Source organism: Dermacentor silvarum, chromosome 7, assembly GCF_013339745.2.
Source record: "Dermacentor silvarum isolate Dsil-2018 chromosome 7, BIME_Dsil_1.4, whole genome shotgun sequence".
Classification (NCBI taxonomy): Eukaryota; Metazoa; Arthropoda; class Arachnida; order Ixodida; family Ixodidae; genus Dermacentor; species Dermacentor silvarum.
Window position 1 is genome coordinate 63,946,053 of NC_051160.1, and position 18,911 is coordinate 63,964,963.

Consider the following 18,911-nt stretch of genomic DNA (forward strand, 5'->3'; position numbering starts at 1 on the left):
CATGTATTATGTAATGTTTCAGAATATTTATTGCACACTGATTGCATAAACTATATATGTGCAACATTTCGGAGCATGGAAGCTTTTGGTACTATGCGCTGGCTAAATTGTATGCCTGTGCTATTGCAGACTTACATAGACTCCACAAAATGTTTCCGGACAAACACAGCGACACATGTCCGTGGTGCGACTCCACCCCGACACTAGAACACATCACTTACCAATGCACGCAGCGTCTGGCAGACGCTGTCTCGCTGCTACTTAACGACACACTCAGGCAATTGGTTGTGGGAGGTGCGACTCTCCGAACTAGACTTGGGAAGCCAATTGGCGACCCTCGACCAGGCCCAGCGCACTGCAATAGCCAGTGGGGCCCTGGAAGAGGGGCTCCACCCACAGTAACCAAGCACAATCGTTATTTCAATAAAGTTGTTTCTCTCTCTCTCTCTTTAGAGGAGCAAGTTTGGACAATTAAGGGTGAAAAACAAGTGACAGATAAACATGTGCAAACCATCATGCCTATTTTATGTCTCTTGTCCTTGCTTGTTAGATGGACAACTGTTCATCACCTTCGTATCTAGTGCAACCAACATCATTTTTTGAAGAATAAACCTTCTTTTTGATGCACTACCCACTTCTATAAAGAAGGAACTGAGCCCAAATAGCTGCTAAAAAGATTAAACATTGAGATTTAGTGTAGCGAAGGCCTGCTCGCACTGACATGTACTAAGAGCAGCAGCAATGGAAACACGATCCTATGATCAACCACATCTTGGGACATCCTTGTTTTGTTTGGCTCGTGAGTTGTAAAGAGAAAAGGCTATATTTTTGGGGTGATTATGCCGCCGTCAACATGCCCATGGCAATAAATATGGGGAAGTGCAGTTGCTCATTGCTATAATTGCCGAGTGCATTTTTGTTTAATGCACCATCACGAGGTGTTCCTATGAGCACTGCTGCTTGTGCCTGGTACGTCTACACTGTGCTAAACACCTGCACTGGCAGGTAAACCTTCCAAAGCTGCACTTTCATTTCAACAGCAGAAAATCATTGAACACTAGTGGTGGTTCTCGTAGCGGCCTCGAAACTTGACTGTTAGCCACACAAAAGGAGACACAGAATGACGACAAATTGAACAAGAAGGAGATCTGAGTGACACAGTTGGCAATTTTCTCTTTGCAACGTACCTCGCAAAGTTGCATCACAGACAGCACCCCCAGCAACGTAAATATCCTGTAGCTTTAATCAACTTGTTCAAAGCTGTTATAATGGATCTGTGGCTAGTACCTAACTGACATGCACCAAATGTCAATATGTTTGATGTTGATGAAGTTAAACAAATGGTAATAGTTGGAAATACGAGGAACATTCTGTGAACGGAGGAGAAGCGGCGGCAGGAAAAAAAAAATTTTTCGTGTCCCGTAAAAATTGTAGGTGCTGGAAATCTCAGGAGGAAAACAGGAAAGATGATTCAGTGCACTTGAGAAATAAAACCTTTAAATGAAGTGCCTAGGTGTACTAAAAGGGAATTTACGATTATGTTTAAAACCGGGCCACGGAAGTGACGAATACGAGGTGTGTTAAAGAAAAACTGAACTTTTGCTATGACACCTTTACTGCTTATGGTACAACATTTTAAGTGCTGTCCCCTTCAAAGTAGTCCCCTCTACTGGCAATGCACTCTTCCCATCTTCCATTTTTGGAAAGCCTCCTGGAACACACTTTCTGGAATGGTGCGCAGGACTCTTCTCGCATTGTACTGGATCTCCTCTACGGTTGGAAACGACATCCTTTCAAGGTGGTTTTCAGCTTGTGGAATAGAAAAAAGTCTGCTGGGCCTAGGTCCGTAGAATATGGTGGGTGGGGCACAACAGGAGTGTGGTGTTTCGCTAAGTAGCTGTGGACAAGGAGCGATGCATGAACCGGGGCATTGTCATGTTGGAACATCCAAGCCTGTTTTTCCCACAATTCAGGCCTCTTACTGTGCACAGAATCTCTCAAACGTGCTAGGATTCCCTGGTAAACATCTTTGTTTACTGTCTGACAAATGTGGCACAAATTCCTGATGGACAATGACCTTTGCAGTAAAAAAAATTACACCATCTTCCCGTAGGGGAACCCTTAGTACAGGGTGCGTACAGGTCCTTGAAATCCTTGAAAACCCTTGAAATTGAAACGTGCATTTTCAAGGCCCTTGAAAGTCCTGGATTTTTTTTCCTTCCTTGAAAATCCTTGAATTTCGTGAGCAATGCACTCTGATATCGACATTGCGACCTTTCTGTGGTAGATCAGCATCGATCTGACATACTCCCCATTTCAGAAGCAATACGCCGGCACGAGCACACACGGTTCCATTTTGCAGAACTGTGGGGAAAAAATAAAAGGCTTCACCGCATCAAACCGTGAACAGAGTGAGAGATGCGTGCCGCGCTTGGATGCTGGCTCGGCTGGCAGTGTTTACGCTGCTTTCCTCATCCTATCGTTCGTTTCACTCCTCGCCCGTCGGTCTGCCTTTTCCCACTTTCCCTCTTGCGTGCGAGGTGAACCTAAAGAGAGCTATAGTGGAGCAACTTTACCACTGATGCTCAGTGCCTTTGTGCCTTCGGCTGGAGATTTGTTATGATTTTATTTATGGTAATATAAGTGCAACAACATTATGCTGAATGTTTTGGAAATGTTTGTTGTGTTAACTTTTAATATTGCAGACTTGAGAAATGAACAAGACAAGACATGTTTTACAAAATTGCAATATACTGTAAATCTATTTTTTTATAATATAATGGATGTGTAGCAAGACTACACTGAATGGTTTGGAAATGTTCGGTAAACTTGACCAGTTAATACTGGAGAAGTCAGAGTAGCTGTTGGGAGCATTCAGTGTGTTTTGTGAACTTCCTTTTCTTTGGTATTGTTGTGAACTTGCAAAGTGATCAAGGTTACACAATATTAACATCATTGGGATAGACATTTATTTCTTTTGATTTTAGCGCAATAACCCTATGCTGAATGTTTTGAATATTTTTGGTGAACTTTACCAAGTCTATACTGGAGAAATCTCAGCCGCTGTTGTAAGCATTCATTTTGTGTCGTGATCTTGATAAGTTATCAAGACTAGACGTTTTATTATAATTGTGACATACATTTATTTATTGTAAGTGCAATAAAACAAGTCATTTTTGGAAATGTTAGAGTAAAGAAATCCTACTTTGGATGCGGCTCTGAGTCCTTGAAAAACCTGTGACAGGTCCTGGAAAGTCCTGGAATATCCTTGAATTTTTGCCTTGGGAACCTGTACGAACCCTGTAGTAGTATGCGAAGCAGCCATGGGGTCGACTCAAGGTAGTTTTATCAGCTGTATAAACTTGGACATGCAGCAGCACCAGCAACGCGCAGAACTGTTGTCGACGCCGTCGGCGTTTTGCCCGCGTTCGCAGCGAACGCGCGCGGCGTTGGTGACTTGCCGGTGCCTCTGGGGCGCCTCCCGTCGCGCCTCTAACCTAAGCTGCTTCGCGTTATCGCGCGCGGAGCCACAGGTGTTGCCATTCGTTGCGCAATCCGGAGAGGAGAGGAGGGAGGAGGAGGATGCTCATGAATGCCGAGAGGAGACGAGATGAGACAAGGAGAGGAGAGGAGGGGGAGGAGGATGTGCATGCGCAGTAGGGGTGTGGACGCACGGCGGATGGCTGGATGGAGGGAGGGAGGGAGTTACATAGCCCCGAGCATAACATGCTTCGCATCCCCACCTTCGAGCTCTCCATAGCCTTTTGGAGTTTGTGGAATTGAACGGGATCACCGCCCATCGCTAAGCGCTCGCCCCCATTAGGCCACCGCCTCCATCTCCAGCCTCCTCCATGATCGGATGAGACCACTGTGGATGAGACTCTTGCTGCTTCTCCTTCTCTTCCCTTCCTTTCTACATCTTTATCTCCTTTTTCCCCTTCCCCTGACGCTGCGCCGTGCTCCCTAATGGGCAGCAGAAATAAGCGTCATCTTCTTCAATAAAATCACTACTACTACTAAAACACAACCAACATCACCTTCATTTTTGACCAACTCATGCGTACTTTTTTTGGACGAGGAGAACCTCTGGCCACCACTGCGATGACTGCACTTTCGTTTCAACATCATAGCCATAAATCCATGTCTCATCGCCTGTTATGATGGCCTTGAGAAAGTTTTCATCGTCATTGGCAGCGGCGAGCAGTTCCTGGCTGATTTCAACACGGGTATGCTTCTGTTCGTCAGTCAACAACGCGACACGAATTTTGCACTGACATGAGCCATCCCAAGTTTTTCACTCCAAATTTCATGACATGATCCTACACTGTTACCCACTTCGTCAGCGACTTCTCGAACAGTCAAACGACGATTTCCATGAATCACAGTTCGAACTCTCTCGACGTGGTCATCATATGTGGATGTGGAAGGTCGCCCAGGCTTGGGATCGTCACCGACCGACATTCTTCAGTCTTCAAAACGCTTGAACCAATCATAGCACTGCGTGCGACTCATACAGTCCTCCCTGCATGCTTGGCTAAGCAACTAAAATGTCTCTGGGAAAGTTTTCCCAAGTTTGTAGCAGAACTGTCGGCAATCTGCGTTCTCTGTCGTCATTGCAGATCGCGAGGGCCGTATCATAAATGATACGGCCCTCGCGGCCGCGCAAGACGCCGCCACCGAAGTGCGGTTGATCACGGTTCATAATGGTTCGACGCGGATGGATAAGGCGCTAAAAATCGATAACGGCTTATAAAGATATACGATGATAATGCCACCTGTAGTAGTCTGCTTGGGTCATCAATTCACTTTGCGCCGCCGCCAGCAGCAGTTCGTGGCGCCGCGGCGCTATCGTTTGCACTGGTCGGACCTAGTTTCATAACATTGATAATTACACCGGGCTGCGTGGAGATGAGCAAGTGGCGCAATGCTTACGCATAGCTAGACAACTCCATGAGGAGTTTCGGCATATAATGTTTTTTTCTCTTTTTCTGTTTCTGTTGATTTTAAGAACATTTAGTTTGTCTGTAATAAGGTTAATGAGGGAATTGCCCTGACTGCCAGGTTCCTGCCATACACGGAAGGAATGTAGACCTAGCAAATACATCTGTACTATGTTATAATTGCTTATTTGTAACAGAGATTATTATTATTATTATTATTATTATTATTATTATTATTATTATTATTATTATTATTATTATTATTATTGCGACAGCAATTATATGGACACTCCAAAGCAGATTTCTGCCGTTGCCGTCGCCGTGAGGTTCCTTATGACGTCAACGGCGATGAAATCGTCGCCTCGCGCCAAACGCTGTATGTGCGAGTGAAAGAGCGCGAGGGACGCGCGCTTTCACGGGGAGTGAACGCACGGCGGAGAATAAACCCGCGTTCTGCGCCGTGCTCCCTTAAGGGCTGCAGAAGTAGGCGTCTCTTTAATCCTTTACAATCACCATATATGTAAAGCAAACGTGACTTCTTCAGACACGCGAAAGGCCGTGGAGGGGGGGGGGGGGGGGGAGGCGACGTTTAGCTGCGGCAAAAAATGCCTATTTATATAAAAACTTTGTGAGGCGAGAAGGTGGTAAAGACTTCCGACGCTGCTCGACGAGTGTCCCGTTCTGATCTCGTCGACAACCTCCGAGCCGCCCCCAGAGGCTCCGGCAACAGTCACCAACGCCGCGCGCGTTTTGTGCGAACGCGGGGAAAACGCCGACGGCGTCGACAACAGTTCTGTGTGTTGCCGGTGCTGCTGCATGTCCAAGTTTGTACAGCTGATAAAACTACCATCCTTACTCCATATAGTTCTCTACTAATTTGCTATCGCAATCGGTGCTTCGCCTTTCGGGTGAAACTGCGACAATTATTATTATTATTATTATTATTATTATTATTATTATTATTATTATTATTATTATTATTATTATTATTTGCTGATGGCGTCCATGAGGCGTGATCATTGCAAATTAAGTGAGATATTGAATAGTGCAAGCGAATGGCAGAAAGCTCCTGGATAATTCATCACAACTTAATCACATTCATATATTGCTTTACAACCATTTCAAGCACGTGTGCCCCGCCTTTTGTCGGGTTTGTTGTCCACGTGCAGGCTAGAGAAAAAAAGAGACCGGAAAGACTGAGTAAAAGAAGTTTCTATTTTTCAGCACGAGAAAAGTGGAAAAGAAACCGATAAAATTTACACATACGGTAATACTTGTTATTCTGTGCAGTGCAGCATATAATTCTAGAATCGACGACACGAAGAATGCAGCACACTCTTCAAATGTCTTCATGATATGCTTTCTGCTTCGTTTTGAAAGCCTAGCTTTCAAACATGGTGAAATACAGGACGCCCTCCGAGTCCAGGGCTGGAGTCTGGACCACGTGAAGCACGTGTAACCGTGAACCTGGCGGCAAGGCCTTTGCACAATCAGCCGCTGACACCTATAGCGTTTAAGCTGCTGCAGATACCCTCACCATCTGCCATTTGTGAACGAAACTGGCCTTTGTTTGTAAAATTTCACAACAAGCTTCGAAACACGCTCACAAGTAAACGTGTTCGACAGCTACTCTGCGTACAATCAAATTTGAATGTGTTAGAAGCCGCGATCGACTCTAATGCGAGTGTGTGCAGCGAGAGTTACTCGGACACTGAGTGACCTTTTTGTCAGTTATCTAATTTGCAATCTCTCGTAGAAGAGAACAAGGCGTTCATCCCTTTGTATTCGCGTTCTCTGCGTAATTATCGCATGTACCTAAGGATAATTATTTTCAGTGCGAAAGCATTATATATGCCGCATTACGCGAAAATCCTTCGGCGTCGGCGTGACCGAACGATGGTACCTAAAATTGGCCGACGCCGCAAAGAGTAAAAACGCGTCAAAAAATGCTCGGATTGACGTCACATTTAGGTTCCTCTAAACAAAATAAATAAACGACTTTGAAAATAAAATTTGGTACATTTCGGTCTGGGTGGGAATCGAACCCGGGGTGCGAGACGAACACGCTTGCCCTACGCCACAAAGGCTTCACGGTTCAGGGTTACTGAATGTGTGCCTAGCGCGTGCGTGATTGCACACGTCACGTCGCAGCCATGCGGCTGAGTGGCCTATAGTGCATGCGTCATTGGGCTCTTGACGGCGGAAACAATGGGGCGGAGGTAGCGCCAGGTCGTGAGTGTTGAAAATGAGCGCGTTCATGACGTTCCGAGGTCTACGAATGGTATACTGCTTTCCCATTCCCGCACGTATGCAGTTGTAAGTGTCTCTGCCGAATTATTTTATCGCTGGAATAATAACCGTAAGCTATGGTTAAGGCAGCTTAAATTTTTCTCAAAATTTCGATGTTTTCCGAAAAAAAAAAAAAGAAGGGTAACTAGAAACTCCAAACACCCCCAGGTTTTCTTCCTCGCGCTCAGAATTTCTGGAAATTTTGCATCTCTAGTGTAGGCGAGTATGCACATGCCTCGTCCATGAGCGCTATGAAGCTGATTAGATTGAGGAGGGCGAGACATTAGAGTCTCAATTAGCATCCTCGTTACAGGACGACCTAACCAGAATGGTGTACATGTGAACGCGCGAGTCAGATGGAGGATAAATGCAAGCTTCCTGGTGCTGGCTGATTCAGCTCGCCGCGACAGCCCGTGTGCGCTGCACGGAACTTCCGGGCCACACGCGCAAGCACGTCTTCCTCGACTTTCGTTGCTTAACCGGACCAGCTCTCCTGTTTCCCACGTCGCACTCGCGCGTGCACACGCACACGCGCGCTCAACTCGTTCTGTGCATGATGTCGAAGGTCGACGGGGAAAGTGAGCGGCCCGCGGCGCTTCCGTCGGTGGTGCTCAGACTGAGGATGCCGAGCGTTGCCTGCACGTACGAGGCACGCGGCGTACGCGTCAGCTTTCGCCGCTTGGACGTTCGTGCGCGCGTCTGAAAGGGTTCCGCCAGGGTCAGGGACGTTTCCGTCATTTCCCTTCGTCGGTTCCTCCGTGCTTCCCCCGAAGTTTCATAACGTGACACCATCAGGGCTTAAAGTCGCGGGGGAGGCCGGGCCCCGCCTACCATTTTATTTTGCATTTGGGGTAGGAGGGGGGGGGGGGGGGTTGCCTGGCAATCAGCAATCAACAAACACACACATGCATATCATTCATACCATGCATCTTTTATTCGCCTTCTTCCTCTTACCTATACAGAGTAGCAAGTCATCGGTCGTATGCAAGCCGGCAAAAAGATATACTAAAGAGAGCTTCTCTCTATCTCTACATGCATGCGTGATAGCCCCCCCCCCCCCCCCCCCCCTTTTCAGCAATTTATTTGCGCCCGTATACCTGTCAAACTAAAAAAAAAATTATGGGGGTTTACGTGCCAAAACCACCATCTGATTATGAGGCACGCCGTAGTGAGGGACTCTGGAAATTTGCACCGCCTGCGGTTCTAAACGTGCACCTAAATCTAAGTGGGGATTCGATCCCGCGACCTCATGCTCAGCAGCCCAACACCATAGCCACTAAGCAACCCCGGCGGGTTGGCATTAAACTACGGGTGACAACACAGGCCACGCTATAGCCTTCAAAGGGCGGTCGTCTTGATAGCGTATCTTATCTTAGAGACCGAGGTGGGGAGATGCCCTGTGAAATGTGCGCACCGGAGTGAAAAGAGATATTTTGTTGGTCGCAACCTTGCGAAGTAGCACAGAAAATCCAGAGGATATATGCAGACGGTTAGTTCTCACCTGCAGCTAGTTATATTTTCGTCTACTTTCAATTTCCTTCATCTCTTTATTTTTTCTTCTAATTTAAGAAAAGGATAAACTTCCACTATATATGCTCTCTCTGGCGTCATTGTCTGTTTCTTCCTACGGTTGTGACCATGCACCGGACGGTGTAGAGTGGAAAGCCAGTCACGTCATACAGGGTCTATCGATCAACGGACAGCTGATACGGTACACGGAGAAGGCACAGGGCATCAGATGCTGTAATTGAGGAATAGCTCCCTGAATTATTTTACGTTGGCTATTTGAAAAAACGGCTGACGGCAGTTTCCAATTTGTTAACGTTTCCCGCAGAAAAGGGCTGATCGAGGTGTGTCCGTGTGCTGTTGTGCGAAGCGCGTCTGTGTACTTCCCTGTCGCGTTCCACTCGCTCTCCCTTTGTACGAAGCGCTCATTGTCAGCTTCCCGGTGTACGCCCTGCCCATCAGGAGCATTCTGTTGAGATCCGTACACCTACGAAAACATATAAAAACATCCGTAATAAATAAACCTGAGTTGCCCTTTTAAGGGACCCTAAAGAAAACCACCAAATCAGCTTGGACTGATAAACTGTTCTCCAGAAACTTTTCAATAATTTCTCAGAAAGAGGTTGGTTACTAGACGAGGAAGTCCCAATTCTCATTTCTTGAATTTCGAAATTTCGCGCAAAAACCCCAAAGCCGGAACGTCAGTGTGATGCCGCAGATTTCGAAACATTCTTTTGACGCTCTTAAATCTTTGAAAATGCTGAATGTAGTCCTAAGTTCTTCAATGTAGTTACTCAATGTAGTCCTTCTTTACGATGAAACAGCTACACTTCTGTGCGCGCAGTCAAAATTCATGACGTCACGGCGTGCTGGTACGGGAACTTCAGGAGTACGTCGCCACCAGTATTTGGTTCTTGCGTGTTTTCTGGCTTACCAAGGCTCTTATGACGCAAAGAGCTGCTTTTTTTGTATTGAAAAAAAAAAAGAAATAAAAAATAATTCACTGATACATCTCATTATCAGTCTCTGCGTTACGGGATACTTCACTCACCAGCGAACAGGACTGGGACGAGGCCATCTCTAGTACGGAACTCAAGCTCCAGTCCATGGCCGTCCAGAGGGTATGTGAACGAGCGGAGAGGCTTGGCCTCCCGATTCCGACATGGGAGCAGCCAGCGGCGAGCCGGGGGCCCCAACGGGTCTCCGTCGGCTAGTCCCTCAGGACCTCAATAAAAGTTCATTGTCTGTCTGTCTGTCTGATACATCTCAACTTATTTTTCTCTTTAACATCCCTGAGAACCCCAGGTGGATACAACTAACACAGGGCCCTCCACTGCGGCGTCTCTGATGGCCCCAGTGTTGTTTTCTGTCGGACCCTTCCCACACCCTTCGCTATAGCATCCCCGAAGAAAGGACAAGTACAACATTCGGCGCAGTTTTTTTTTTTTGTCCTTTCTTTGGGAGTTGGTGGGTATCTGTTATCAGCGTTTGCGAAGACCTCGTATATGCCTTAATATACAGTCGAACCTGGTTATATCGAACTCGAAGGGGATCGCGACATAGTTCTATATAACAATAATTCGATATATAAAATAAACATTTTATACAAACACTTTCGAGGGGTTTTTACAGCTGTTCGTTACACGATAATTCATTATATCCGGAGTCGACCTAACGGGGTTTCAGAAAAGGCGTGACTATGCCGTTGGCCGCACTCATCCTCTTGTGGGACCACACGCACAGCGACGGCTCTGTTGCATCTAAAAGCTATACGCCGGCACTGTGGTAATTACATTCCGACAGGATTCGTAACACTGCAGTGGGAGGCTCCACATATTACAAAGTCGAAAAGGATGCGGAGTTGGCGGCTCGGCGCGCCTCAATTCATCCAACTTAAGGACGTCCGAGAAAAGGGCACTATACTTTGGCACTGAAAGCCGGCTTTGCAATGTGTTCTGTCAGTCCACGTGGATCCGCCGGCCGGCTGGCACGTCAAATCGTGGAGCTTCACCGACGGCGTGAAAGGAAAAGCCCATGAAAATATCTTGCAATGGTTACCTGGCCCCTGTGCCATCATCACTGGCTATGACTGCGCAGACAAGGACGTTCGAGCATCACGAGAAAACGCTAACTGCGCTTCAATATCGCATTCAAAGATGGGCACAGCAAGTCAACTTCCCCTTCCTGCATGTACACTGTAATTAGCTGTGTGGGATACTGTCCTAGGCGCCCTTCGATTTAACTGCGACGTCACTCATACAGCGGCCACTCGAGTAAGTTCTCCCACGGTGGCTATCGCTAGGAGTTGCGCTCACCTAGACGTAATAATTTTTCATGGGGATGGCTGTATGCGATACACGCGTTAGAGTGTGTCTTAATTCACTGTCCCAGCATATGTGAACCTATTGCTCAAAGCTGTGTGGTGATTTGACTTGAGGACAATCACTCTCAAACGCATCGATGCGACGGGACTGAACGACTCCGTTTGCAGGAACACATAAGCACCGACTTCGCCGCACTGGTTGGAGTACGATACAGTGAATATACTCTGTGCTTTATGAAAACTATTGCCACGTGCGAACACTTTTCAATGCGGGACGCTGTTGCGCGAGCATCGGTTGGCCACGTCTCCGATGTTTCCCTCTGTTTTCCTTCTGCAGTGTAGGGTAGTTATCCGGATGCTATTCAGCGCATCCGTTGTTAAGAATAGCGTTCCAGTCGGGGGCCTGTGCAGGTGGGATTGTTCATGACTACTATTTTGGGAACGGCTACAGGAGGCTGCATTTAAGCGCAGATTAACCTGCAGGGCCTGGCGCTGAGACTGTGGCTACGAGGCGATCTCCGCGGTTGGTCTACACAATAGTTTTCCTGAGAGCTCCGCCAAAAGAAAGTGTTCCTTGAGAGGGTCACTCTTACTTTCACTTGAAAGTCGTCTCTTTCACCCGGATCAAGGTTTGACCAGATTTCCTGGAAAGGTGCCTCCCCCTTTCGGCGAAGTTGCTTTTCCATTGCCTCTTCTCCTTCAAAGCTGATTTCGGCCCCTCTGGTTGGCCATCACCAAGTTCCCTTGTCTAGGGATTATAGGGAAGATCGATTCTTAAAAAAAAAGGCATCTGGAGAGTCGTCGGACTGTTTCTAAACCCTTGTAATTATGCAAAATAAACCCTTTCTTCCCTTCTTCACGACGTCATAGGTATACGCTAGCCCTTCAGGAGATGCTCTTACGGTGTGGGCAAGCGACCACTTAACGCCCGCCTGCCAACCAGCCAATAACCGGCGGACGTGCTGGGTGTATCCAAACTCGTTTCACCTTGCTCTCACTTTTGTATTTCGTCTCTCTCGGCAAAATCACAAGAGCTCGCTGAGCTGTCCGCGCGAGATCGTGCGGCCGTGTACGTGACGTGGCTAACAGTGAGACGATGAATTTAAAGGCCTTCGTGGAAAATGAAAGCACCGCCCCCCTTTCCCGTCTTTCTGCGAACGCCGTGCAGATGGTTGGATGTGAAATGCGGACGTTCGCGGAAGCGAGCGAGATTTCGCTGTGACAGGTCGGCCGTCTGATATCCCGCGCGGCGTGTAATAAGTGGGCACACACACACCGTGGGAACTGCCTTGGCAAAACCTTTCGTTTTTCCGCGTCGGACGCGCACATATCGTGACGCAAACGAATAGCGCCCCCCCCCCCCCCTCCAAAAAAAAAAAGAAGAAAGAAAGAAAGAAACGGAAGAAGACAAAAGAGTGTTTGAATGAGCTTTTCCTGGTTGTCTCCAGCCGACGTGTTCCTCTGCTCGTATGCGTGATTTGCGACATACGGGTTGCCGGCAGTCACGCCAGTCGTGGGAACTGTGTGTTCCGTCTTTAGTGCCGCCTCCTGGGCGTAGACAAACGCGTGTGTGCTCCGGTCATGCGATTGAGAGCAGCATGGGGATGCAAAAGAGCCCAGCGGAGGCGAAATTCAAGTGCGTGGTCGGCGTCCTTCGCAGTAATGAGTTTCCTACAAAAAAAAAAAAAAAAAAAAAATACGAGAAAACTGCTGCGCCATAGTTTCTACACGGGACCTGCAAGCATGGTAGTTCAGCCAGTACGAGAATGGTGGATGTAGTATACATGGATTTGTCTAAACTTCGTCCTCAAGGCTTCAAACGGCTTCGTGACTTTGATAATTGTTTGTTTTCAACAAAATGCATATGTGCGGTGAGTCTGATTGCCTTCTGCGATGAGAAATATATAATTGCCAAGAAATTCATAGGCTGATAAAGGGAGACGAAGCACAGTAAAACAGAGCCGCGAGAACGTTTGAATCCACAAGCACGAAGAATAGACAAATCCATGCATACTAAACATCGTACCCACGCAATATAGGGTGGCCTATACCCGCGTTAGTGTATATATATGCCAGCGCTAGCTTAACGACCGCATCGCCAGAACCCCCTCGATTACCTTAGTAGGAAACTACGTTTCGCATTCTCGCTGCGTCGTGTACGAAGGTCGATTTGGCTGATTGTCGGGGCTCAAAAGAGAGAAAAAAATGAGTTGAGAAGGAATAGCGCCCGGCACGGGGTGACACATGCAGGGTCTGCAAAAGACACTACAGTGAAGGATTGCAAAGTACCCCCCCCCCCCCCCCCCCCCCCCTTTTTCTTGCACCATATTTTGTAGTCATGTCCGTTACGAATAAGAACTCGCTGCAGTGGGCTAAATCACTCGCTTTCATTGAGCTGTTTTGATCGAAGATATTGTTTTGGTGTCAACCTGACGCCGCCGAAAGTGTGATCGCTACGTGGCCTTTTTTAGGTTACGAAAAGGCATTAGAGTTAGTAGACGTGCCAGCAGTCGTGCAGGCATAGCGTAAGAACTCTCTCCTGAGATTACACAGCTGCCATAAACCTCAACAAGAATAGTGCCAAAATGCAAGTTGAGCACAGTGTCGGGCACGGTGGCACAATCACTTCACTTATTATTTGCGTGGTGCTTCCAAGACACACTTAAGATGATAGATATTGGGACCAATCGGGGGTAATGTTAACGGGGACTCTTTCAGCAACTTCCTGTTGGCCGGTGGCTATGGTTCCTGTTCAGCAAACGCTGCATATTACTGGCCAAAACGATTGAAGGCTTGAACCGACAAAGTTCGAGTCTATGTATTTGAATAGTAGTACTGTAAAGACTAAGGTAAATCTCAATAGCACGCCAAAGGGAAGAAAATTGTTACTGGTAGTCAGCCTCTTCAAGGAAGTAAATCAGTGCCTTTAGTTGGGCGAGGTACAGGGGCTATACGCACTGATGAAATTGTTGTACAGCCAGAACGGGGGAAAGCTGCGCGTTATCCAGATCCGCTTATCTCCAACAGCACAGCGGAAGCTGTGAATAGGACTACAAAATGGCGTACGTGACGTCATGTGAATACTCCCTATAGCCGTTCTGTATAGCTATTCGATCTTGTTATCGTAGGACACGGATTCGTGGCCGAGGAAATCCGCAGTAATAGAGATAAATAGGACAACACTATCGGGAAGTATGCGGTGAATCAAACGGAGCAGAAACAGGAAGGTTGGGCTCGAAACAAAAAGAAAGAAAGAAAATGAAGAAAGCAGGTCAATGTAACGTTGTGCGCTGGAAGCGGCGTCAGCAGAACTCGCACGCTCCAGGAAATGCAGTGGGAAGAAGGTGCGGAGGAAAAAAAATGAAGGCGCACCGACGGAGGGTGGAACTGTGGTGCGATCCCGCTCCAGAGAGAACAGAACAACAAAATAATAATAATAATAATAAGCATGCGCAAACGCATTAAAGGAGGGGGCAAACGCGGAAACACCGCCGCGAAATCTACGGTGCGCTCGCTGACTGCATGCGCGCGCTTCCTCGAGGTCACGTTATACGCACGGCGTTACGTAATGGCGCCCGCCGGCACGACTTCTTCGTGCTCTTCAGGCTACGGCCACGGAGGAGGAGCGTGTGCAGGTAGCTCGAGCAAAGTGTAGGGGAACGAATGGCGGCAGTCCAATGTCATTTCGTCACTCTGTGTGCGTACGCACTATAGTATAAGGCCGCCGCGGCTGCTTATAGAGATGTGTTGTACACAATAAAAAAGAGAGAGAGAAAAAAAGAATTGCAATCGATGTGTGATTTTTAACGTCTGGAAACGGCACACTGAGTTATGAGGGACGCCGTAGCTGCGGATTCTGTAACAATTTCGACGACCTGGTGATATCTTTAAAGTGCTCCTAAATCTAAATGCAGGCCGAGCGTTCTTACATCCCGCCCCCGTCAGAATGCGGTCGGCGGGAAACGACCTCGCGAGTTTGTGCTCGCGAGTTCGTTTGAATTATTGTTAAATAAATGTTTTCTTTTAAGAACGTGCTCTGCCTGCTGTATAGCATAATCAGTAGTGCACGACCTTTAGAACGAAGTGACCTGTATAACGAAGAACTTTGGTGGTCTTCGTTATAAAGGCGTTTTACTGCATACACTCGTGGATTTTGTGTGATGCACAAGACCACCTCCAAAAGTTGCCCAATAGCTCAGTGGTTAGCGTGCCGGAATTTGAATTTCTCATTGACGCATTTATGTGAGTTCGACCGCAATTGGCAGTGATGGGCTAAGCTCCACGTTTCTTCGCCATACCGCGAGTGCAAAGTCAAGGATGAGAAAGTGCCCGGCCGTCAACAGCATAACGGAAACTACATACGGATGGACGCATGGCGTTCTGTCTGACGTTCGACGAAAATTCGTCAGGTGAGGGTGGTACGTTCAAAATAAAACTAGTAATCGCCTAACGTACAAAGAAAGCAAGCATATATAATTGACGTTTCGGGGCTTCTACGGGTTCCTTGTTCACAAAAATGTGAAGAAGGGACCAGCAGCGGCCCCGAAATGTCAATTAGATATGCTTGTTTTCTTTCAACTTTAGTTGACTACTCGTATTATCTTGACCACACACGACCTGCCCATAGCCACGACAGCTATAGGGTGAAATAAATGTGTGCAGGTCCTTTCTCGTTAAAAAAAAGAGAGAAGCTGCATATGTGGCCTGTTGACTTTTGCGTCCATAATTAACTGTCCGTATAGTCTGTGGGCTGGTATGTCCGGATCCGGGCACCTCTACGCACTTCCTCTCTTGTGGCCTTTGTCCCTGGACACAGCTACAGCAAATATGGAGCATCCACTGTAGATGCGGGAGCAGAGCAGAGCACTTTGGGCACTTCACTGGGTCTTTCGGTACTGGGCTTGACGCAAGACCATCTTCAAGTGCATCTTCGACTGCTCTATGCGCTGTACAAGTGCTGGATGCTCTCGCGCTTCTGCTTGAAAGCTGGCATTAGAAACGTGGCCTGGCTCACTTCTGCAGAAGCAACCCTCTCCAGAAGTCAATAATGGCTCAATTTATCAAGTCAAGTCAGGAATGCCGCAGGTTATCTTTTCGTCCACTTTCATTTCGCTTTCCTTCATTATTTTCTACATTTCAATTACATCCACAGCTATTTTACTCTGTGCTTTCCTTGGCCACATTGTCTGTTGGCTTTATTCATAAGTAACAAAAAATCGAGCCCCTCAGTTTCCCTTCCTCTTTCGTTCATTCAATTTTTCAGCCGAATGCGAGAGGCCCCGAGTCACGTATTTCCGATTTTCGTCAAATTGCTTATGTGAATCAGTTCTTGGTGCTACTCATCTGGCAACGAAGCGTGTGAAATATTCTCAGATTACCAGGAGACGAAGTTTTTGTCTCAACCACGGTCCTCGTTTATGTTCGCAAGGAATTCATCCACGTGGCCCAGGCCGTGCCTCCTCATGACGACAACCAGTATGTGTGCCTTAGCATAAAAAAAAAGAAGCGGCTCTCGTTCACACTCATCGCAAGCTGCATTTCCCCATCAAGCCGTTCAGACTGAAAATGCTTGATAATATTTTGTTGACGGTCTCCGGTCCCTGGATCTCTCAGGAAGGAGGTTTTAACGCTTGTCATACACTTTGGGGAAGTACAAAAACCAAGTTAAGTGGCAGGACTCCAGTATCGTTTGCTTCTGACCATGACCTCTGTCTCTTGAACGACGGCAGTCCGACATTCTTGAGAGGATCGTAGAGCGGCAGCTGCCTGAATGTGACTTTGGCGTCACAATGCCTTACCTAGAGCGTCCACTTGTTTACTGACTTGGAAACTTCTGGAAGTGGCCGTATTCCTATTTGCGTTGCTATCAAGGTCTAAGCAGTACGTCAGATCCACGGTCTCTCGAACATTTGACTGGTCCGCATTTCAAGCCTCTATGAACGCCGAATGCAAGGTGACTTTGAACTTCGCATAAAACTTGTGATTGCGGGTGTAATGTATGCTGCAACGCGCTTCTTCGCATGGTCAGCTACTCGCACGCACGTTAGGGAGGCCAGGAACTCGCAAAAATAAAATGAAATACGTCGTCGCATGACAAATTAGACAGCAAGCGATGAAAACCATTCTGTAACTCGTTGGACCCCCACAAACCACCCTATCGCGTATGGTGAACACTCCAGAGCCTTCGATCTACTCAGCAACGCCGTCCCTTTTAAGGCGCTGGCTCTCCAGCAAGGCTTTCGAGAAGGGGATGTTGGATAATACATTTGCGAGACAATCGCAGGTGATGTAGTGTCACTAAAGGATATGGAATTGTACGAAGTTCCCTTCACGCAAGATTATGCGAGGGACGAATCTTTCTCCATGGAGCAGCTGGAGGCTGTTCTGGCTACTTTCAGGCGTTCATCATCAACCTGACCCGGCGATTTAACGTACGCTGCTCAACGCCACCTTGACCATGATGTACGGGAGATCCTGCTACATCATCTCAAAGTGTCATGGAGCGACGGTGTTGTTCCCACTGAATAGAAGCGTAGCCGCGTCTTGTCCCACTCCTAAAGTAAGTCTCTCCTTAATTGAGCTAGCATCATATCGGCCTTGCCAGCAGTGTTAGCAAGTTGATGAAAAGGATGATAATCATGCGCCTCAAGTTGTTTCTTGAACATTACAATGTTTATCGAGAGGCGATGACAAGCTTTCGACGGGACCGTTCGTCGGTCGGAAACGTACTTCATCTTGCGTCTTCGATTCAGCAACAGAAATTATCCAAACGCCTCTCCGTAGCGCTATTTTTAAACGTGAAGGGCACTTATGATGTTTATGATGCTTATGATGAACCAAAAAAAAAAAAAAAGAGCTGGAGTGGGACAGGGACGCACAGTTGGTTGGTTGTTCCTCGGTGAACTGGCACGACCCATTATGGGGTGTCGGCCAAAAGCGTCTCAAATAAAAGGTTTGTGCCGCTCCCGTGGCGCAGTGCTTCATGTGCATCAGCAGTCACCAAATCACTTGGGCTATATCCTGCGATTTTAAAGGCGGCCCTTGCACTCACTCTTATCAGCTCCGAGTCGCAGCCCACACGAACATTTGGTGGCAGAGATACGATTGCACAACTGTCAAACGGTGGACAGAGGCCATGACATAGTACTTCAGTGGGTACCTGGGCACTGCAACAAGGCAATGAAAGTGCCGACAAAGCTGACCTTGAAGCACATGAATATTGTGAACACACATCGATCTTATTGTCAAGAACGGAGGCTGCGCGGCAACCGGGTGGTCTTGCCCATATTATCACTCCAAGAAAATGGAGTACACGAGAGTTCACCAACCCTATACCCTATATGCTGCAGACATACATATGAAATTAAAACTTACCCGGTTTTACTCGATGTCAAGAAACGTTACTGTGCCACCTACTACTAGGAGTTTATTTCACGAACGCCTACTCATTCATAGTTAGAATGGCGGACAGCACCAATTGCAACAGATGTGTTCTAGAAGAAACCATCAAACCTCTCCTGTGTGACTGCCAAACATACGAAGATGAGAGGATTGCCCTTCAGACAGCTTTAGGGCAGTTAGATGACATGCCTTTCACCGATGAGATCTTGGAACCGTGGCCTCGTTCGTCTGCGATGCACAAAGCCACAAAAGCGCTACTACGTTTATTGAAATGCGGCAGCCTCTATGACTACTTCCGATTGACTCAACGATGAACGCTTCATTGTTTGTGTATCAGTGCAAAGGGTGAACTTTTTCTCTTCCTTCTCATCTTTCAGTACCCTTTCCCTATTGCAGGATACCCTACCGAGCTCTGCCCTGTTAACCTCCCTGCCTCTCCCTTATGACTTCCC